At 37.8% G+C, this 16,152-nt stretch overlaps 1 pseudogene; it reads left to right on the top strand.

Annotated features, from left to right (window-relative positions):
• The window catches only part of LOC121439433, a 37,960-nt pseudogene extending 23,174 nt beyond the window's left edge, over window positions 1-14,786 (top strand).
• The last annotated feature ends 1,366 nt before the right edge of the window (window positions 14,787-16,152 follow it).

Below are 16,152 nucleotides of genomic sequence, written 5' to 3'. Positions count from 1 at the left end.
GCTCTTCCATAAACTATAAAAATAAGCCTGTGAAACTTAATTGCAGTCATACATATTACTGCATATAGAACAATAATATTTGGAATAGAGAATTCTTTATTTTCAAGTAAGTCACTCTGGGCATGTGGGGATGGTGGTGGCATTCCTGGCTTTTACCTACCACATTTCAGTGCCAGCCTAACTCATAAGTTGTGAAAAATAGACAAATAACTCCAGACCTTGACAAATATCACTGTTAAGTTGGGAGCATAGTCCCCAGCCCCTGGCATCCACCCCAGCCTCCTGGCCTGGGAGTTGCATTGGTCTGGACTCCAAATCCTAGCATGCCAGGTCCTGACCTCCTCCCCCATCATACTCCCACAGGGTATTTAAGTGGGCTCCCAGAGGAGAAACATGTGTTTTTCACATCTGCATGAGCTCCCTGCTGTCCTGTCTCCCCACCATGCACTGGGCTGCCCGAGAGCGTCTTACTTAATAACATGATGGGCATTTTGATTTGGTTTGATTTGACCTAATTGGATTTCTTGCACTGGCAGAGCCTCCTTTCTTATTATTTTTACTTAACTTTTATTTATTTTAACTTTCACTCCAGTAGAAAACCTTCCCCTGTTCTATACATACAGGAGAAGTTTTTGTTCAGGTTTCCAAATTATTTGTTTTCGCAAGATGCTTTGGTCCTAGAAATAGTAATTTACATCCTTTGCTTTGGTTTTATCACTAATATCTTTTCCCATGAACTCATGCCAAATCTTCATATAAATAACTCTAATCATTCGTGATTTTTGTCTCACATATTTAACATTCAAGGCTGAATGGCAAGGGTGTTGTGTTAACGTTTTCCATGGAGGCCTGAACAGATGTCTTCTCCCTTAAGAGAGGGTACCATTAACATATCAAAGTAACAACTTCACTGAAGTCCAAGCTGAGGATCTGAGAGTAGGTGAAAAGTTACAAATAGGAGCTTGGACATCTCTTAGGCAACTGCAGTATGGCAAAGCCCAGCCCATCCTTGTTGATTGACAACTCACACATGGTTCATTCCTGCAGCTCTCAGCACAGCTTGCAGGCAACTCAAAAGGCAGGGAGGTCTCTCTACTGAGGCTTTGGTAACTGATCCTATACTCTTGAGGAGGGGCCTTGCTGTTGTACATTTCGGCTTTCTTTGATCAGTGAGATTTGTTTACCTGCTGAGAATTAAGAGTTCCCCTTTTTCCTCCAGAGAGGAATGTGTCAGTTTTGGGGAAATTGCTACCAAAGGAAAGGTTGTCTGTTGATTCATCACAGTCAGAACTCTCAAAAATAGGTGAAGATGTGCTATCCCATGGACTTTGTTGAAGTAGCTATAAAAAATAATAATGACACTTTAAAGTTCATAGATACTAGAGTTGAAATGTATCTTAGAGCTAGTTAAGGTAATTTCCAAAAGGATTTGTTATTCCATTTTTCTGTGCAGTAACAACTATTTGGTTTATTCCTGTTTCGGGAAGTAGTGGACATCCTGGTTACTCAGGACCTCAGGCTGGCTGTCCAGTCCCACCACCCATCTATGCTGATGAAGGCCCAGCCTTCTTTATTACCCAAAGTCAGCCAGAATCTCACCAACTAGGTGGACCTGCTGTGACCCCATGGATTCCAGCGCCATCTCTTCTGAAGTGCCACCTGGATTGGAATATTTAATTCACGTAAGTTCAAAAAGATAAATCTTCATAAACAAGACCATGCTTTTAGTTTAGTTATGGGTAGGCAATCACTGTGGTTCATAAAAATTAGAGTCAGTAAACAGATTTTTTTTTTTTTGACAAACGGTGTCACTCGATGCTATAGTCTGGCTTAGGATCCACTGTTTTGAATTCCTCCTAATTCATCTACCTCAGATTGAAAAATCATGTAGAGGTTATGACATGACCCATAAAACATGACCATCTATTCTAAAATGAGTCACTGATTTTTATGGATTTATTTTCTTTCTGAAGTAAAATGTGAATGTCTTAGGAAGTTGCATTTTCTATTACCTTGGAAGTGATTTATCTATTTTTTTTGTTTGTTTGTTTTGGTTTTTTTTAAATTTATTTATTTATTAAAGATTTCTGTCTCCTCCCTGTCACCGCCTCCCAATTTCCCTCCCCCTCTCCCAATCAACTCCCCCTCTCTCATCAGCCCTAAGAGCAGTCAGGGTTCCCTGCCCTGTGGGGAGTCCAACGACCTCCCACCTCCTTCCAGGTCTAGTAAGGTGAACATCCAAACAGCCTAGGCTCCCACACAGCTAGTATGTGCAGTAGGATCAAAACCCATTGCCATTGTTCTTGAGTTCTTAGTAGTCCTCATTGTCCGCTATGTTCAGCGAGTCCGGTTTTATCCCATGCTTTTTCAGACCCAGTCCAGCTGGCCTTGGTGAGTTCCTCATAGAACATCCCCATTGTCTCAGTGTGTGTGTGCACCCCTCGTGGTCCTGAGTTCCTTGCTCGTGCTCTCTCTCCTTCTGCTCCTGATTTGGACCTTGGGGTTTCAGTCTGGTGCTCCAATGTGGGACTCTGTCTCTGTCTCCTTTCATTGCCTGATGAAGGCTAATATCCATATTTTCTATTACCTTGGAAGTGATTTATGATAATAGTCAAATACTAGTAAATATTTAGCACATTTCTAGTTTTTTATAATACACTATACAGTATATTCCTCATTAGCTGATATTAGAAAATTTCATACATGTCTACAATAAAATTCTGGTCACATTAATCCACCTACCTTCTTTTGTCTCACTCCTACACTGACAACTATTTTCAAGCCAAATCCTCATCCAACTTTCCTGTCCTTTTATTTATTTATTTAGTGTGTGTGTGTGTGTGTGTGTGTGTGTTTGACTGTTTGTTTGAAAACCACTGAGTTTTAACAGACCTACCCCTGGGCTTTATAATTGTACTATCAACAGTTGCATGGGTAAGGTACTAGTGGCTAAATTACTAAAGACAATGACTTCCTCACTGCCAGCAATCTGAGAGCCTGAGACCAAAAGTAGTTCTCAGAGGAGTGTTGAGACCCATGAGCCATGTTATTTTCTCTGACTAAATGTTTACCAGCTCAGTATTGTGTAGACCCTATCCAGGGAAACACAGCTGCTGTGAGTTCCTAGGTCTCTTCTCATCGTGTGGCTCCTCCTCTCTTCCCTATCTTCTGTGATGCTCTCTGAGACTTGGGGTCGGTGAAATGGAGACATGGCTGTTTCATATCATCAGTCACTTATTCTCAGCACCTTAGCCAGCGGTGGGTCTCTGCATTAATTCACTATTCATGGCAGAGAGAAGTATCAAGACTGAGGACAGCACTGGTCTGTTGATAAATATAAATACTTTGAAGGAAATTTGATGATATGTCCATTTTAGCAAAATATAAATAATAAGTTCATTGCTGGTGCCTGTGACCTCCCCAACCATGGGATTTTGAACCTGGTCCCTGGTTCAAGACATGAATTTCCTCTTGTCAGACTTCAGATCCTATAGGAAATCAGTAGTTTACCTCCAGAAGAGCTGTGCCTCTATTTTAGTAGCAGGAATACCTTGCTTGACAAGATGGTGTTAGAGAATATAAAGTCTGAAGATTACAAACTATATTAAATCTAGCAGCAAGAAGGAAGCTGACAGCTCAGTTGAAGTATGATTTCCTTGAGTTCTGGAATCAAAGTGTGCAGGAAGCAATGGTCATAACCTGTAGAGTTTGGGGAGCCTCTGGGACATTCTTGGTCAATAATTCCTGAGAAGATGTTCCACACTTGGCCCTTGAATTTTAGTTTTATAACCCATGGCTTCTGAGATAAGCATTATCACCCATGGCTTCTGGGATAAGCATTATTGACCATGCATGGTATATCCATTTTGACAGTTAAAAATTATGAACCTACATGGATCTAATCTGCATGGGAAGTACAAGACAAGATCTCCTGAGTAAATAGCATGGGGCTATGGGAGAGGGTAGAAGGTAAGGGAAAAGGAAGGAAGGGGAGCAAAGAAAAATATATAGCTCAATAAAATCAATTAAAAAAGAAAAAAATTACAAAGCTTATAAATTAGTAAGTTTTGATTTGTTTCATACATCTTTAGTTTCTGTTACCCCTCTCTCTGTACCTCCTGTTCTCCTCAACCCCTGGCCTTTGTTCAAAATTTGCCACTTTCAGTATTTCTTCAGTTTTTATATCGCACATTTGCTACCTTCCTCAGTTTCTGTAAGGCCTCTTCGTCACCCACAGCTCTTCCATGCCCCTCTTCTCCCCCCTTTGGGGTTTCTACAGACAGTATAATTTAAATAAACACATCCATAAAGATCCAAACCTATTCACAATTGAGAGAGAACATATGGTGTTTGATTTTCCAGATTAGAGATTACCTCACTCACTTTGATATTTTCCAGTTCCATCAATTCACTTTCAAATTTTATTGTTTCACATTTCTTTGCAGATGGATAAAATTCCATCGTGTGCCTGTCCTGCATTTTCCTTTTCCAGGCATCAGTTATTGCACATCTCGGATGATTCCATTTCTTAGCCATTTTGAAAAGCACAGCAGTGACCATATGTGTGCAGACATCCCTGCAATAAAATGTAGAGTCCTTTGAGTATATGTCCAGAAGTGACATGCACGGGACATATGGAAGTTTTATTTTCAGTCTTTTGCAAAACTTCCAGATCGATTTTCATTGTGTCTACATTCATTAAAATCCTGCCAAGAGTGTGGACCAAGGATCATAAGATCTGATGGTCTGAAAGTGCTAGAAAGGAAGTAATGAGTGCACTTTTACATGTAGGCATGGCTAGCGCTTTCTGCATAGGACTTCTAACGAGTTCACGTCTACACATAGTCATGGTGAGGGTTTTCTAAATAAAACTCCATCCAGTTGCACAGGACATAAGATCAGAAATCAACCAATGGTTTCCCATGAAACTAAATCTTCTTATCACAAACAAAATGTTAATGAGTGCAGAGGCAGCTCAGAGAACAGAAAAGAATCTTTGTTACCTATACATTTGACAGACAATTAGTGTATGGAGTATAGTAAGAACTCAAAAAACCTAAATGTCAAGAAAACAAAGCACCCAACCAAAAAACGTGAAACTATAGAATTGAACAGAAAGTTCTCAAAAGGAAGAAATACATGTGGTTAGTAAACATCACTAAAAGTGTTCACTATCCTTAGCTGTAAAATATAGCTTAAAAACATTTTTGAGATTCTACCTCACCTGGGGCCATTTTCAAGAAGATAATTGACAAGATCTGGCATGGCCGTGGAGAAGGGTCATGCTTATACACAGGCTATAAGGCTTAACTCTTTTTTCTTTACAGAGCCGTTGTGATGCGGAAGTACTATAATTACAGCCATTTACATGGGTGGAAACCTTCCAGTTACCTCAGCGGCTCAGCATTATAAGCCTATGAAAGCAGACCTGCCTTCTGAAACCTCATGCCTTGATTCTGTATTTTGTACTCTGCAATCACAATACTGTATAAATGTCTTGGTGTGTTAAATAGCTTAGTAAATCATAGAGGTCAGATTCAGTAAGTGGTACTGAAAAAAATGAATTTATATTCTGTGTGCCGAGTGTTCTACTATTTTTTGTAATTAATAAAATTACAATTTTTACTCAGACCACTTTTAATATTAGACACATGCAATGTTTCAAACATCAACCATAAGAGAAAAAAAATCTGGGTTTGGGGGTACTGCATATAGTTTAACATAGCAATGTTAAGTTGACACTTGCTTTGTTTTGTAAGTCAGATAGCTTTAATTAGAGTCTACAGTTCAGTGTTTGTACAAGAGAGCATCTGGAGTTCAGCAAAGGAACTGTCTTCTGAATATGTACTTGTTTATATTTTGAAAAAAAATACTTTGAAACATTTTTTAAAGAGACAGCATCATGCAGGTCATGGTGACCCATGCCCTGAATCCAGCCAAGTCAGAGAGATCGTAAGTGCAGTGCCATCATGGGCTACATAAGGAAACCCTGCTCAAAACCTGAAAAACCACTACAACAAAAAGGCCACAGATCATAAGATGTATAGAAGTCATGTAAATAAACATGTATAGAAGATGTATATAAACATATATAAAATGTTTTCATATTTCACAAAAATCATCTAGGGAGGACTTTCTAATTTTTATAGATATGTCAGGTTAAGCCAAACTGAACTAATTTCCACACATTAATAATAAATTAATTCAGTAGATATGTTTTAATGGAAAAAGTTTTTAAATATAGTTTTATCAAAAAATAAACAATTATGAGAATTTGATACTGATAATTGTTGGCAGCTGGTTATAAATACTAAAAATATGAATCCAAAGTTGGTTAGCTAAAGCATCTGAAATTCTCCATTTTCTTTTCACTGTGACAGATAGATCACATTCTGATTCACCAGCAGTTTGAGTTTGTGGAAGGTGTGTATTCTGTTCTCTTCTTCATATTTCTAGAAAGACAATGAAAGTAAGGGCACACTGAAGACCACAAATACAGCATTCTGGAGGCCGCAGGATGGAGAACTCGGTTGCTTACAATGTCTTTCCTCATAGTCTTCAAACAAGCAGTGGTATCTAGAAATTTTCATTTCTATAAATTAGGGATCTCTTGGTAAATATTATGATGGCCAACTTCCCTCATGATACAGGTACTAATTTGAAAAAGAACACCGAAAACTTACCTTTGCTCTCATATCTAAAAATTGCCCCATGTTTTACCACCCTATTTGGTTTCTCAGCTGCTCTCTACCAGATTGTAACCAGTGTGAGGCTTGCACAGTACCTTGGGCAATGGTGCGGGTCATACAGTGAAAGATCTTTGGAATTAGGGTGGCGGTGTTCTGTAAAATCACTGTTAATGCCATGCAGGACCATGACATCTACGTGTTATAGGGCTCCTCAGCACTTCCTAGTTCAGCCCAGGGCCCTGTTGTCTTAGAGACGCTGTGCAGAGCATGGCCAGGTGCCTACAGATATCTCCACAGGTCCAATGTCTCCAGGTGCAAAAAAAAGAACTGAAGAAGCTACTAGATAATTATGATAATTTCCAAGTGGATGGAGATTGTAGAGAGATGTGTCAGCTACCGTGTCGTGTATCTACCAGAACAGGGTAACAGCTGACATTTAGAATACACCTTTTAAATTCATGGTCACCTGTCTACAAAGTTACTTTTCATTGGAAAATCGGGCCATGCATTGTATGGCGCACTTCTGGACTTTAAATACATAGTTTTCCTTATTTCATTTAAATAGCCTTTTATGTATTTTGTTACATATTATAATATTTTGGGCTTAAGTTTTTCTAAACCAAGTTTTTCTTTGAAAACAAACACTATCTTTTTTATAATGTTTTGTACTTTGAATATTTGCAAATATTCAAATTCCACAGTACATATTTTGAGAATTTTAAGCCTCAAAGTCAGATTTTATAGACTATGTAGCCTTACATTTCTAAGTTTTAGATATGTAAGTTTCAAATTATTTGCTCAGCAATTACAGTCACTGTATTATTAATCCACATTCACTAGCTCTTCAGTTTGTGATTAAGAAGAAAAACCCACATCTTCAAATTTTTACTTATTCTCTCAAATGGAGTCATTTTTACTATTACAAACAATATAAAAGATAACAAATTCTCTGTTCACTTTCAACATCTGAGTTTATAACCAGCAATTGTACTTTCATGTTATTGAAAAGTAAACAGACGCTAAGGATAGAGTTCCATCATTTTTTTTTTCTTTTGCACTCTTAGGACTCAAATCTAGGGTCTTGTGCATCGTAAGCAATTATGCTACCACTAAACTGATTGTAGCCCTGTATAGACTCATTTTGTTGGATTTAATTTTCCAATGAGCTGGCAGAAAACTAGAAGTTGGATAAAATGAGTATAGTTAAAGCTACACAATTGAACTGCTATTTGAATAATAGATGTTCTCTCAGTAAAAATAAAATAATTTTCAATTTTCTAAATCTTCGCAAAAATATTTGTGGCAGGTATTGTTACCATGGCAGTTTTTAAGAGACCGAATTCAAGGCATCTTCAAGTCTCATCAAAGCCTCTAAAATGAGTCCATAGTGCTAGGGCTTCTAAAGGACATTTTTCTATGGGCAAATTTGATTATTAACTACTCTTTCTGTCTCTAAATAAGAGAAGACCCCCATAGCTAGACTTTGGTTAGATGATACTTGAGAATCTGCATTTGGCACCTGTCTGTTTTCAGCATTGAAAGGAACACCAGTAAGGCAGAGTTCATTTGGGACACCTATGGCTTTGTGGTCCCACAACACGGCACCGCGATAGGACAGTTGAAATCTGAGCTGAGGTGCCATGCACCTTTCTCACACTCACCTCTTGTCCAGTATTTCCCTACCCTCCTCAAGGGGACCCTGGCTCAGTGCAGTGTTGCTCTTCACCGTTCCACTTTCAATTGCTCTCATTTTACCTGTGTGCATGAAGAGGAAGTCTCCCCATTGCTCAATGAGAATGCAAAAAAAAATATGGTTTATGAAAAAGTCTCAAACCAACTGATTTGCTTTATTGATTCATATGATTTTAAAAACATCAGCCGTTCTTTAGTTTATCCATAATACATGAACACTATGCTTGAGAAGTGGATGTTTATACACACACCTATCATCACTGGGCCTGCCCTGTGCAGCAGTCTCCTTCATGAATTAAACCATAGCGGTATCAAAAATGACTGCTTTGTTTTCCGTGTCTCCCACAGCTATTTGATTTCTTCTTAGTTTGCTGGCCTCTCTTCCTTTTCTTCTGCCTTTCCTTCCTTCAGACTGAATTGTCTATATATACCTTCTTCCTTTTTCTCTTTTTGTGGTATCTAGAATATCATCTAGACCCAGAATATCTAGATATCATATGATCTTAGGATAGGTTGAGGATTTTAATGCACCATTGATTATGTTTACATGCTTTATCTCTTTAAGCCATTTTAGATTTTGAAACAGCTAACAAATACAAAATTCAGAACCAACTTGGGCAGAAGGTTTACTACGCAGTGGAGGAGTCTAATTTCTTCACACGCAATTGCTGTGGGGACTACAGGAGTTTCTCCATGAGGATTCTTGATAACTCAGGTCACGAAGTCATACTTTTGAATCGACCACTAAGATGTAGCTCTTGTTTCTGCCCCTGCTGCCTCCAGAAGGTCTGTGAACACTTACCAACACAGTTTGCAACATAGTTTAGCAAGAATTTTTGCCATGTTTTTTAATATTTTTAAAAGTGACCCATGAGCAATATTTGGTCTTTCTTCAACGGTAGGAAGGAAGCTGAAAAACTAAGCCTATGCCCTTGGCTAATCTCCCCTTAGTGGCAGAGTGATATCTCAAACAGCACTTTCTGATGTTCAAGGGAGGACATTTTGGTTACATCTCTTCTCAGAAATGATCATGACTGGTATGGATCAAACTAATGGGGCTCCATGTCTGAGGATGTCTTGGAACAGTTTTCCAGAAATAGAGTGCATTGACAGAAGAGCTGGGATAAGGATACATGTATTCATCTTGTGATTTGTCTGATGATTTGAATACTAAACTGAGGGACAAACAGAAAAAAATATCATTTCCTGTATTTTTCATTTCTTCTCTTTTAATAAACACAGCAAGTTATGTCCTCTGTAGTAAACATTCTCCAGATGGAAACTTCCTCAGCTAAAGTCCTGCTGTCTGGTTCATATTACTTGGTGATCTAATCATTGCAAAGGCGCCTTTTCGAACAGATACCAGGGCATACAGACTTTTCAGGGAAGGTAGCTCTTGCCTGGATTTCACTAGCCCATGACCAGTTCTGCCTGCATATCCCAGTGATTCTGCTGATGATATTCTTATAGTGTGGCTCAAACAAAGAACACAGGAAAAAGTTATTTGAGGTTTAACACAGTACTTACTGTACTCTGAGAGAATAAGTTTGTGTATAATGAATGTGTTGTCCATGCTATTTAGACAAGGTATAATCTTACACGCATAGCAGTATGTTTGGAGAAAGGATCTGAGGAAAGTACTATATAACCAGTAGAACATGCTCATGAAGCTTGGTCATGGATTGTGATGTCCTCTTAGTAAACAAATAGCAGGGCCATGAGTCTAGTGCTCAGCGTCCTTTCCTTAAACAACATCAGGAAGGACTCACAGTTGAAAATTCACCAATGATCAGAGCTCTGTCCATATAGATAAGCCACTGTTAATAAACAAGTTTAAGAAAAAAGAGTTTGTTAATGATTTTGACAGTTTTTTTATAAAAGTTTTCATTTATATATATATAATTTTCAGTTTTATAAATGAAACATGCAAACTGTCAAGCATTCAATTTGTTCCTTCTATGTATTAGCTGAGGAATCTGATGCAACTTAATTCATCTTTCTTTGGGGCAGTTACTTCCTCCATGAATTAAGAAAAGAAATAGCAGTGATCTAATTAACAGGTGTTGCAGATTGGAATCCTGTGGGCCGTTCTTAGTAAATGAAGGCACAAATAGACAATATGATCACAAACATATTTATCAATGTTCTTTTTCCTTTTAGATAGAAGTCCAAGCTCCTCCAGGTGTGCCAATAGGTTATGTTATTCAGACCTGGCACCCTTGTCTGCCAACATTTACAGTTCAAAATGAGAAAAAACAGGCTGTTCTAAAAATTGCTGGCCCATGTATCACGTGCAGCTTTGGAGGAAATATTGATTTTGAGGTAACAGATATGATCATGTTTATTGGACTTCATTTCCTTATAAGTAGAACATATTTTGCAAAGAGCTATGGTTGGATTAAATGGAGATTTTTGTACAAATATTTCAAAAGAGAAATAATGTGGTCAGAGAAATATTTTCTGATCCAATGAAAGGTCCTTGCTGATGCTGTTAAAGAATAAGGTGCAGTCATCTGAAAAATATCCACAATTCCTGTATTGGCTACTTCTCAAATTGCTATGACCAATACCTGACAAGAAGCAAGGTCAAAGAAAAGTGCCTTCAGGCACTGCACGCACATGCTACATAGACCTCCATGCAAGCAAAACACCCACGTACATAAAATAAAAATGAGTGAATCTTTTTTTTAGAAGAAAAAGCTTAGTGCAGGTATAGTGGTTACTGTCCAGTCATGCTTCTCTGGGATCGCCTTGTTCAGTCAGTCCATTGGAAAACATGTTTTTACATTTACTTCCTGGAGGACTTTTAAAGCTGAGGAAATTTGACTCTCTGATTCTCTTTGAAAGTCAGAAAACCTGAAAACAAACGAGGCCTATGTTTCCACAGAACGGTCATAGATAGTCTAAAGCAAATGAGGATTGCCACTTCCTCATACCCGGTCTCCATGTTTAGAACCCTCTCTCCGTGCCAGTGAATGCTGGTCTCTGTGTTCACTCTTGTCATACTGCCTGCTGCACTTGGTAACTGTGGAGTTTTCATTCCTCCCTTAGAATACAGTTATGTGTACATGAAGCCTTGCCTACAATGACCAAAGCATGGTCAATCACAAACATGGGCAGTTCTAAAAAATTACAGGTGAATACTACAAGAGATCTTACAAAGCATGTGTGTATGAGGCTGTGAACATGTGTGAGGGTATTTAATACAGCCTACAAAGACTTTATATAATGGTAGGAGTAAAAATAGATCTATATGAGCAAGCATCTAGATATGTGCAAAGTTATTATTATTTCTATTTTCAGAAACATTAACAGAATTCAAGCTGACATACAATTTACTTTTAGGAAATAAGTGAAAATACTGGGGAAACCTTGTGAATTTTTCATACATAATGCCAAAAATTCCTATTTTATGCAACACCCCTTCCAATGTTTAGTTACATGGGAGCGTGATTTGAATGGCACATTTCTGATATTTATCCCTGAAAGTAGTTTATTATTAGTTTTCTAGAACGTTTTAAACTTCTCCTTTGGTTCACTGATTTTTGTTTTCAATACAGATCACGTCTCTCGACGAAAATATTGTGATTGGTAGGATTTCCAAGCATTGGTCTGGTTTTCTGAAGGAGTTACTGACAGATGTGGACAGTTTTGGGATCCAGTTCCCACTAGACCTTGATGTGAAGATGAAGGCTGTGATGCTTGGAGCGTGTTTCCTCATAGTAAGTCGACTCCTTGTGTTGGAGGGGGAGAGCCACACAGAAACTATATTATTTAAATCACTTCTTGGCCCATTAGCTCTAGCTTCATATTGGCTAACTCTTACATCTTAATTTAACCCATTTCCATTAATCTGTGCATCACCACGAGGTTGTGGCCTACCAGCAAAGCTTCAAGCATGTCTGTCTCTGGTGGCAGCTCCTTGGCTTCTCCCTGACTCTGCCTCCTTTCCCCAGCATTCAGTTTAGTTTTCTCTGCCTAGCTCTCTTTTTTTGCTCTATCACAGGCCAAGACAGTTTCTATTCATTAACCAATAAAAGCAGCACGTAGACAGAAGGACCTCCAACACCATCATGTGATTACTGTTTCAGATGGTATAGAACTATATAGAGAGAATGCAGAAAACTGCACTCTTAAAGATCTTTTTCTTAGTTAGGAAGATGGGAAGTGGGTATGTTTATATTTCATTGTATATATGTATGCAATGCTAAAAAAACAGGAAAAAGAAAGCTAAACAATATAAGTAATATATTCTTACTTCCCAGGTTTTATAGAAGAGGTGATGTATATCCCCAGCTCTGAGATGATCTCAGGTCTTCCTTAAAATTTGGATTCAGGGACACATTTTCTATTTAAAGAATCCACACAGTTTCAAATCAAAGATTCAAAGCCCATCTCTTGAGAGGTTCTGACTTTACAAAACAGAAAGTTATCTTGAGACTTCAAAAAATTAATACTTCTATGGAATAGAAGTTGCTGAATCAAAGAGTTTTATCTTGACATATTATTTGATTAAATACCAAACAAAATAAAGTGTAACCATCAATAATATACTTTCAAACAAATCTCTAGATCTAGCTAACATGTTACAGGAAATATTTGGGATAAAGCAGTGGTCCTGAGATTTTTTTTTTCAGTGCCCATACTAATTTCCAACCTCAAAATCAGAAGTTTGTTGAATATACAGGAAATTCTCCCATGTGATCAAAGTTAAAGGTTACAGAGACAGATTATTTTATCAAATTAGTGAAAGCTTTGTGTGGCATCCAGGGAAATATGAACACTTGCTACATGATGCTAAAATAAACTATTGATTTTTTAATGCAGCAATGGTATTGTGGCTGTGAATAAACTTAATGAAGTCCATATATATCTGAAGGAACGTATCATGGGATGTTGGCTAATTTTATGTCAGGGTGACACAGATTGGAGTCATTTTGGAAGAGGGAACCTCAACTGAGTAAATGCCCCCATCAGATTTGCCTCTGGTCATCCATTTTCTTGATTGATGATTAAATGTGGGAAGGCCCAGATCACTGGGACAGTGCTACATCTGAGTTGTTGGTTCTGGGTTCTATAAGAGGGCAAACTAAACCATGACAAGCAAGCCAGTAAGCAGCATCCTTTCATGGCCTCTGCATCAGCTCCTGCCTACAGGTCCCTAGTGTATTTGGGTTCCTGACCTGACTTTTCTCAGTGAAGGACTATGTGAGCTCTAAGCTAAAATAAACCTTGTAGTTTTAGATCATGGTGTTTTATCACAGTAATAGAAACCCTAAGACATGAGGCATTTGATATTTGCTTTTAATTTTCTTTTGAGACCAAATATCCTTGTTTAGTCTAAACTGGCATCTGTTATGGCAATCCTCTTGCCTGAGTCTCCTAAGTGCTATAATTTCAGGTATTCACACAGTTTCAGTTTCAACACAGGAGAGATTTTATTTTAAAAATAATTTTGCTCTTCAATGAGAATAAAGTCATAAAAATCTAAGAAATGAAATAATAGATTCGCCAAACATAGTCATGTTAGTAATTATAAAACCAGGCTAGGAATCACTAAATTTAGCATGCTATTCTCGCAAATTTGAGATATGTGCAATAACTAATTCCTAATTAAAGCTTCAATATTGCAGCATTTCCATTTACTTCAACAGACAAATATTGTGTCTGTTGATAATTATGGGGTTAAATGATATTCTAGTAAAAGTATATGTCGTGAGATAATCAAACTAACTGAAATATCAATCACCTTAAGGATTGTCTTTATTTTGCAATGTGAATATTTAAAATCTACCCTTTAGCAATTTTGCAATATACAGTGCAGTGATATACCTCCAATTCCAGTTCCTTGTGTGAATCACTAGATTTTATTCTTCATTAATGAGCATTTAGAGTCTTTGGTACAACCCTTATTCTCCCAACTCAGCTTCCATCCTCAGGCTACAATTCTACTCCCTTTGTTTAGAATGAAGAGTTCAACATTTTTATACTTCACAGGTGAAGAGTATGCTATATTTTATTGTCTTCTCTGGCTCATTTCATGTTATATACCATCTTCCAGGGTTATCCATTTTGTTGTTTATTAAAAGAATTCATTATTATGAATATAAAGTATTTAATTTGTAGTATAATACCCCATTTCCCTTGGTTATTCTTCTTTTCCCTTTGGTTTGGTTTGGTTTATACTTTGATTATTATTGCTTGTCTGATTGTCTTGTTTGTCTTTACTTTGCTTGAAAAAAGTTCTCACCATGCAGACCACTATGGCATCAAACTCAAAACTCAGTTTTCTTAATTTTAAAAGTAGCTTCACTTTTGTTGCTGAAAGTTGACTTTATTACTTCTCTTCTCATCTAGGACTTCATGTTTTTTGAAACCGGTAGAGGCCAGAGGCCAAAACTATGATTGTTTTAATGAATCAATAAATGTGTCCTTAGAAAATGTGAAGCCGGAACATTAAGACTCAAAGGAAAGATTTTTTTTGTTGTTGTTGTTGAAGTCATGCATCTATCCTTGAATTAAATTAAGATGTGCACAACTCCACTGTCATGTGTTTGGCTTTTCAAGTTATTATAATCTATTTCCTAGCTCATTAGATTATAGACCTTTTCATATACTATAGGGGATATTCACTTTTTTCCTTGGGAAAACCACCATAAGAGTTAAAAACTTTCCTGTTCCTGCTCTCATCCTGCCATCAAAAAAATGGCGGTGGTGGCACACGCCTTTAATCCCAGCACTCAGGAGGCAGAGGCAGGCGGATCTCTGTGAGTTCGATACCAGCCTGGTCTACAAGAGCTAGTTCCACGACAGGCTCCAAAACCACAGAGAAACCCTGTCTCGAAAAACCAAAAAAAAAAAAAAAAAAAAAAAAAAACCACTTGAAAGGAGTGTTCCCATACCTGGTCCTTTATCTTCCAAGCTCTGTGATGACCTTTGAGCCTTAATTTACATAACTGCTGGTAGGAAAATTTCCAATTGTAATACTATCAAACTTTTAAGGTCTGTGTAAGGACTATGGGAATCTAATGCATGCCCTGGAACATGAGCAGTTTCCCAAATTAAAATCATAGTAGATAATGGGGAAAAGGCATCATTGTGAAGACCAGGGATTTCAAAATACAGGAAAATGGCTCAGGCCAATAAAGAGAACTTTGGATACGGGATTTCTGTTCTGTCACTTCTAATTTGCATCAAATTCACTCTGAATACTGGGCAAACACTAATTCTTTTAAGGGAAAGAGAGCTTCCTGTGCACTCTGATGTTCCTCCCTTACCCTCAACACCTAAATATATAAAGGCCTTGAAGTGGGGAGTGTAAAATCTGGAATAGGCTAAAAGTCAGTAGACAGCACAGGGCTCGAATGGGAAAAGATAGAGATGGGGTTAGAATGCTGATCCTTAAGAGACCAGCCACAGAGCTCTGACTGATTACCCTCTGCCATACAGTAAGAATCTTCTGCAGCCTACTGTTCATGTCAGTTCCTGATACTTTCTTCTCCACTTCCCAAGTGTTTGCTCCATGGAATAAGAACACAATGCCTGGCATGAGGAACCAAAGGCTGTCTAGAATGGGAGTGTATTTGTTGTTGACTACGAGCAACTGCAACTTTCTTCAATTAGAAGACTATGCTATCTATTTGCCAAGAGTTTTGGCCATATGTGAATTTCATTAAAAAAAAAAGGAATCTCAGTTGATACAGATTGCTAGCTTACAACAACAGAAAAATGACTCTTCCCAAAGGATTTGCGTGAACTGAACCCACTGGCT

The sequence above is a fragment of the Microtus oregoni genome, unplaced genomic scaffold, assembly GCF_018167655.1.
Source record: "Microtus oregoni isolate MIOR12 unplaced genomic scaffold, Mior012 000061F_ref0000440, whole genome shotgun sequence".
Lineage (NCBI taxonomy): Eukaryota > Metazoa > Chordata > Mammalia > Rodentia > Cricetidae > Microtus > Microtus oregoni.
Note: the sequence above shows the minus strand (reverse complement) of the source record. Positions and strands in the feature narration are given on the sequence as shown.